This window comes from Lipophrys pholis, assembly GCF_963383615.2.
Source record: "Lipophrys pholis genome assembly, chromosome: 6".
Taxonomy (NCBI): Eukaryota; Metazoa; Chordata; class Actinopteri; order Blenniiformes; family Blenniidae; genus Lipophrys; species Lipophrys pholis.
Window position 1 is genome coordinate 2,804,111 of NC_137629.1, and position 7,943 is coordinate 2,812,053.

Below are 7,943 nucleotides of genomic sequence, written 5' to 3' on the forward strand. Positions count from 1 at the left end.
TTTAACCTTTAAGAATCTCTCGCTCTTCTTCGAATAAAAAGTCGATGCAGTTCTGTAAAAGGGGTTAGTTTATGGACGATAATTAAAAAACAAATTGACTACAGTGAAAACATTGAAAAATTGTTTTAACCTCACTAATTTTGAAAAAAATCGAGCTCAGGAAGGACGTTCCCTTAAAGGACAGTTTAATTTTGTTATTTTCAAGAATGGCAAAGAAAAGCAAGTCTCCTCTGAAACTGACATTAAATATACTGTAATCAGTTTGGAGAATTAATTGTTTCTGCTTTTTGCTTTACTTGTATTATGTAGATTTAGGCAAAATAAGTGTAACTTCAGCCTTTGGTCACAAGTTATAAGAAAATGTCACATTGAAAAACCAAGTTCACAGAAATTATTTTTTTGTTTTCCTTTTCTGTTTTGTTGCATCATGTATGTGGTTGACCGACTAAACTACTACTACTACAAGTAAAACCACAAAAAGAATGATGAAAAAACAATCAGTGATTAGGAAATCTGTTTCTTTTCTTTTCTTCAAAGTCAAACTATAGAATAATGATTAAATCCAGGGAACCATTTGGTATTTGTGAAAATTCACCAGGATTAAATGGAGAAGAATTTTTACAGGCATTTATCTTTTCTTTTAATGCAGCTCTCCACCTTTTTTAAAAATCCTTCCATCCTTACAGGAATGAGAATCTGGGGGACACACAATGGGAAAGCTTAACTCAGGAACATATTTAAGCTGTAGTACATTAACCTTCACCCACATCGAGCTTTCAAATTCCACAACTTTACCAAAAGTTTTTTATTTTATTTAATTCCGTCTTCGATTAACACTCATGTCAACACTCTCAACTTCGCAAGCAGAGATGCCTGAAGGCACAGAGAGTACAGAAAACAAAGCAATGGTGACATATCCCGTTATTAATCCCCTTGCGGGAAACTCCATTTTTTCCAACAAGGACCAAGCCTGTTTCTAGGATTCGGAGATGCAGCCACATTATGGCGCTCCGGGGAGCTGATTGGGGTCAAAGGTCATGCTCAGGGCTCCACAGTGGTGACACGTCAGCTGTGGCATTCAAACCTGTGAACTCCCAAGTCTACATCTTTAACCTCAAGGCACCACCAGTTTCAGAATAAAGAGAAAAGTGGAGACAAGCAGTTTTTTCAGCAGTCTTAAGCCCCATTTACATGACAATGGTGCTCGGAGGCACTGAAAACGCAACTTTCTGAAAACAGCCCAGAGGTGGACATTTTGAAAACGCTCCAACTCTTTGAAACACAACTTTTTGAAAATACAATAACTCCGTCTCTGTGGAGATGGAGGAAAACTCAACTTTTTGGATAATCTGCTACCGCGCATGCGTACCGCAGCCATAGTAACTACTTCTTCTGCACATGCTCAGTAGATGGACAGTCAGAACAATGTTTCCTCCGTGGTGCCATGACCCCCAGGCCAAATTCTCTTGGGACTTTTATTTTGACAGTCACCATATTAACAATCCTCCTTTAGAGCCCGTTGTTGTCACACACACTGCTTGTGTGTGTGGTTTCAATACAAAAACAAACAACAGCACCCACTAGTGGCCGGCATGCTAACGACATTGTTTTTCGCATTTCCTCCACTTCCTTGTCAACAGATGTTATTATCGAAATGTTGCCATGTGAACGTGAAACATTTCTGAAACAAAAAATGAAAAACATTGCCTTTTCACTTTAAATTATCGCAGCCTAATGAGGAAATGGTCCAGAGGAACCTGATCAAGGCTGAACTCTGAGCATCATCGCATAGTAAAGTCTTTACAATAGAAACTGTCTAAATGGAGTTACTTCCACATGAAGCTCAAAGTTCTGACTCCTAATGTGTTTTCAGAAAATGTCAAAACAGAAACAGAATTCTGGGAATGAACTGCTCTTCTGGGACAGGATGACACTTACAGGTCTACAGATGCTTATTTCCCAGGTTCCAGAGAAAACACCTTGTTTATTATCTTTGTGTTGACGCTTGTGATGATTTTTAAGTTGCTCGTATGCAAATTTCTGTCATCAGAGACAAATCGAATTCTGGAGGTGAAGCGCTGCTAATTCAAATGAGAGCCACCTGGCAAAACCCTCACAAAACGCTGAGGCTGACCAGATGTGTCCAGTAGCTGAGCCATCTGAACCAAATCAGCAGCAGATGGGGAGCAACTCGTCTTGTACGCTGGAGCATTTAGATCAGGCGGGGAGGAGCTGGAGAGGTGTGCACAGCAGAGGAATGCCATATTCGCCTGGAGCGGTGATCGCCGCCCTGCAGCGGGATGCTTCTGCGTGAAACATGTGAGTGTTTGAAATGTGTGGAGTAACTGAAACACTGACGGTGAACCCTCGTTCATCTTCCCAAAGGGAAGTCACTTTATTGTCGCGGGAAGTATGAATGCATATATGTTCGTTAGCGTCTGTTGAGATTCATCAGTGACATGTTAAAAGACACAAAATACCCCAGAGCAAGTTCACATCAACAGATGTGACTGGATGCTTGAGAAACAAGCCGAGTCAGAGTCTGAAAATCAGCAATCACCATTTGTCTTGTTTGATGCACACGCGTTGATTCTGGAGACTCAAACACATACCGTGTGGTGTTATGTGTATCCAAATGTGATTTTAATGTGATGAAATTAACTTGAAGGTGGGATTTAAGAGGAGCAGAATGTACTGTGGAGGAACATATGGCTGAAGTGGAAGAAAAGCAGGATTATCTTCCTGGAGCAAGGGGAAGTGAGCCATTTCTATGAAGATGTGTGACATTCATTAACACTCGCCATCCGGCGGGGCGGAGTGAAGACACCCCAGCACTCGGCTCTGTAAGCTGTCACTGTGAGATTTATTGAGCTACGTGGATTAGAACACTTCACAAAAGACTTGAATCTAACAGTGAGCTGATGTTGGTGAATGAAATATTATATTCACAGTACTGTGCATTTTTAGCAGTCAGTCAAATATAAATTAAATGGTTTCAAAGTATGTATTTGCAAAATGGTGCAGTGGTGAGCCATTTGCCCCACTGCAGGAATATTAGTTTGTTTGTTTCTTGAGTCTCTGTGGCGAGCAGGTTTTCCCTGTGCTTGTTTTGATGTTTTCCAGGTAATCTGACTCCCTACCTCCATACGAGTCCAAAAGCAAGTATTTTTGGACTTGTATTGGCTCCAGCAACCCTGTATTTAAGTTAAAAGTCACAATCGTCTTCGTAGATTTGTTAAACAAGCTAAAAGTGGCTAGCAGCCCGCTCACAAGTCGTAACACAAAAATATCATGTTTTGATCGCTTCACTCTCACCACGGGATCTTCCTGAAGCTGCGTCACGTCCTTCTCATATAAAACCCGTTTGTGTCTCACGGACTGCGTGGACTTGCAGGCCGAGCTTCCAGGGAGCGATTTAGAAAGTGAGGATGACGAAGAGTGGCCTGTGGAGGAGCTTCTCTCAGATGAAGAGCTGCAGGTTCGGATGAAGCTTTATCAAGTCGCAGGTCAACATAAACCGTCTAAACACAACTGATCAGCCTCGATACTCTTCGATCTTTGTGATCGCCTGGCTGATGAGACAATGTGTTTGAGACTCTGCAGCAGATGCAACAAAGAAATGAGTTCCTATTGACTGTATGATAAAAGCTATATACATTTCAACTGTTCGACTGGGGACCAGTGATATTTCAGAAGAGCCTAGAAGGTTGCATGAAACCTTCATCAAAACAGATTATACAGAAAATATTAGCAAATTTAATGGCTGTGACATTTAAAAAAACAAAAAGTAGTCTCACGGGCCTGCTAGAACATCCCTGTATTTCACAACAGTGCAGGAATCTGATGAGCGAGACGGAGCTGGAGTTTTAAGGAGAGAAACGCTGTTCCTTTGTCCTCAGTCAGTCCCCACAAGTCTGACTGAGATAAAGCCGTATGGAAGATGGATGTTTTCATCACGGTTGTGGTAGCTTGACCATGAATTTTGCTTATTCCTTCTGTTCTATACCTGCCCCATCCAAGGTCAGACAGAATGTATCATCGCTGACATTCAACAAATAACAGAGACACAGTCACACATTTACAGTTACTGAGATTTAACCAACTGGTTTCTGGATTGTGAGATGACATTAGGGTATATATGCAATAATCCACACAGACACAAGGAGAGAACATGCAAACTGAAAGGTATCTAGTCATGTTTATCCTAAACATTCATGACATGAAATGTTGGCACTAACTTCATTAATTCTTGAGCAGTGAAGGGCAGTTTTAGTTTTTTAAGTAGTTGTGTGTCACCTTTTTGTTGAATAACTTTTAAAGATCTCATATTCTCCAGCTTTTCAACACTTTCACGTGGTCTCATTGGTCCAACAACCTTGTGTTCAATGTTTATTGCTCCTCCTTGATTCTCCTCCATTTGAATATTGGATCATAGGAGCTGCATTCAGAATCTGCTGTGTCTGTGTGAGCTGGACTGGCTCCGCCCACACATGCCCATCTTGGGAAGAGGAGGAAGTACTTCCTCTCGTGGTGCCATGTGCCAGAGCAGAGCTGCCTAATTGTGGGAGGAGTCAAAGGGAGGGCCTACCTTGATTGGGATTGGCTAAACCCCCGATGACACGATATAGGGTTTGATTTCTGATTGGCTGGTTGGAGCAACAAACTTTTTAAAAACTAAAACAAGCCAGGGAGAGAGAGGACAGACTGTCTTCACTTCTGGGGTGCTCTGATTCAACTCACACTCACAATCTCCGAGCAAATCCTTCATTGTCGGTAATTCTCTATTACAACAACTTCTCATAACCTTATTAAGCTTCTGATTCTGCAATATTCCAATATTGCTTCAACCTAAGCAGAAGTCTCGTTCACCAGGTAACTCAAAGTGTGTATATGGGTGAACACACTGTGATGCCAACCAAGGCCTGAGGAGAAGTCTAATCAGGCAGAATGAGCGACAGCAGTGAGTGTGGGGGAGAGAATAGCTGGACTTCAGCCAAAAACTCATGACTGGGCTTCAAGAAGAAGGGCTACATTCCAGACAGGATGTTTTTCTCGTCCACGGAGGTGAAAACTTCTACAAATGAAACTATTGACAAATTTCTGGAGTGATACACGACTAACCCTGCATCTGAACAAATAAGGAAATAAACCAGAAATGAACAATCTGGTGGGAAGAGATAGTGGGTAGTAGTTTGCATGTTCTCCCTGAGCTTTCTTTGGGAGCTTCAGGTTTCTCCCACAGTGCAGACACATAGATTCTAGGCTAATAAAAAAAGATGTGAATAAGTGTCAATCTGATTCTCTGTTTATCTTGAGTTACTTTGCTACTTGATGAAAAAAGTAAGTAGCTATGTACATTCGTTTCATTTCAGTGATGATTCCATTATAATGTGTGAAGAGTATTGTTTTGTAATGGAACTGATAAACATGAAGTGAGCCGCCATAATTTTGTGTTGATATAATGACTAATTCACTTATTAAATTTATCTGTGATTAAATCAGTTGGCAGTAATAATGAAGTTAGGAGTTCTTGAAATAAACAGATTTGTTGGAGCAGTGAGAAGAAGGAGCTGAAATAAATGATATTCTTGCTGACGGCTCTGAGAAAGTAAATATTTATGAAATGCTGTTCAAGCATCACAGGAACAGTGGATGCCAGATATCGCTATATCATACTGAAAGTGGGATATAGTTCATGTAGCTGCTAGTAGGACTGAGTTGGCAAACAGGTTATACTCCAGTTAACAGGAGTTTGGGTGAACAGTAACGGTTGAGACAGCAGCTCTGGCTGTCATTAATGCCACAAATCGGCTCGTGAGCAGAACAAGGAAAGATACTGCAGCTTCCAAACTGGCTTCAAATGGTCTCAGTGTGCGACTGAAATAATGACAAACATTGTGAGCATTTGGATTTTTTTTTTCAATAAATCACAAAGTGAAAGGTTACAAGAGATCAGCCACTTTTTATTTAGAAAGAGTCCCAAAAAATAAACAAGTTAGCACACATTCCAGATACAAAATGTCAGTGGAACAGCCTGAATATGCAATGAATTGATTAGCCACTACGGTATGTGTTTCTATAGTTGATTACAAAAACAACAGTGATAATAAGAGGATAGTTTATCTCCCTGCTGGTTGCAGTGGAGCGGAAATCGGCTCAATTCCAGAAGGAAAACACAACACAAAAGAAAAGTCAGATTATTTGAGGTGCTCAGCTTTAAAAGCTGTGTAAGAACTTAAAACTGAAAAAAAGAAGAAGAAATTCAAAATCTAATTTAAATCAAAGTAATTCTGACAAGGTGTTTTTATTCAAGATATTTTAGCTTTTTATACAAAATATATGTTCATATGTATATATCGTATATATGTCTTACATTGTATTTCCAATTTCAGACAGTTAACCTCACTAACTTCAACATTAAAATGAAAACGCATGTTTTGGCAGTAATGAAATAAACCTATGGAGTATCTGCGGCAACAACATGCAACTGATGCTACTTCATCGTCAGATCGGTGTGGAATACATGGAGACCGGAAAACAAAGCGATAGAAGGCTATTGTATTAGCACTGTCATGGCCACCGACTGTACATCTAGTTACAAAAGTTACAGAATGTATCAGAACCATTTACATTCACTGAGATGACAGTGATCGAGTATATTAAGACTATATTCATATCTACTGGCACTAGAATTTGGCACTCTTACTTATTTGGCATTTGGAACCGTCACATAAACCATGTGGATGCCTCTTTTGGATGTCACTTCAACATGAGATGCAGCAATACCATACTATAGTCATCCCTCTCTCTCTTTTTTTTTTTGTTTATTCTTCCCCATTCGTGGCGTGTAAACAGATTAATTTTCCTCTTGAAAGCAGAACGGCAACCCTGGTCCTCGTCAGAAAGAATACAAACAGCAAAAAAGCACTGAAGCAAACGGAGAGACGGAAGTAGGAAGCAAAGAATCGCTGCTCCAACTCCAAGAAGAAAAAACGGAGAAGGATTGAGTCCAAATGTCAAGCATTGACATAGAGTTCATATCAACACCAAATGTTAAAGAATAAAATATACAGGAAAGTTCAGAGTATGAATTAATTACATGATTTTAACATTTCACCCTCATATGCAATGTATTTGGCTTTAAAAATATGGAACTAGAAGCTGTTTAGTATTTCTTCTTTCTTTATACTCACACATTTAGATGTTTATATCTGACCGGTATGTAAGCAAGTTTATTTAAAAGCTATTTTGTGAAAATACATAAAAATATTTTTTTTTTCATAAATCTTTTTTTTTTGCAGATTTTCTTAGAAAAAAAAAAAAGACAAATTCACATCTTAATGCAGATGGTATCAAGTGTGCTTGAAAATCCTGTTTGGCGGCGGTGGCTACGGAAACGGTGTGTTTTCAGATGACGTCTTTCCCTGACACACACACACACACACACACACACACACACACACACACACACACACACACACACACACACACACACACACACACACACACACACACACACACACTGAGATGACTGAATCTCTCCCAGAAGTAGCCGTTGCCATCAATCAAGCCCTCGCTCCGTCTCAGTCCAATCCAGACAGATAGATAAGAAAGCATGGTGTCAACAGTTTAGAGAAAAAAACCAAAACATCTTCACTTTTTCCACTCTGAGACGGATCTCCACTCAGAAAAAGAGGCATTTTGTATGGCGGGAAATAAGAGAGAGAGCCACAATACAAGTCTTTGTGATCGACAGAATGAAGCCTCCATCTCCAGCTTTTTCCTTTTTCACCATACAGACAGAACCAAAAGTGCCAGAACAGAAGGGAGGAGGGAAATGACCAAAAAGAAACACAAAAAAAAAAAATATCTCGATTGAAACCATTGTAAGGCACTCAGAAGTTTCTCATTGATCAGGACAGATCTGTCAGGCTGACGTTCAG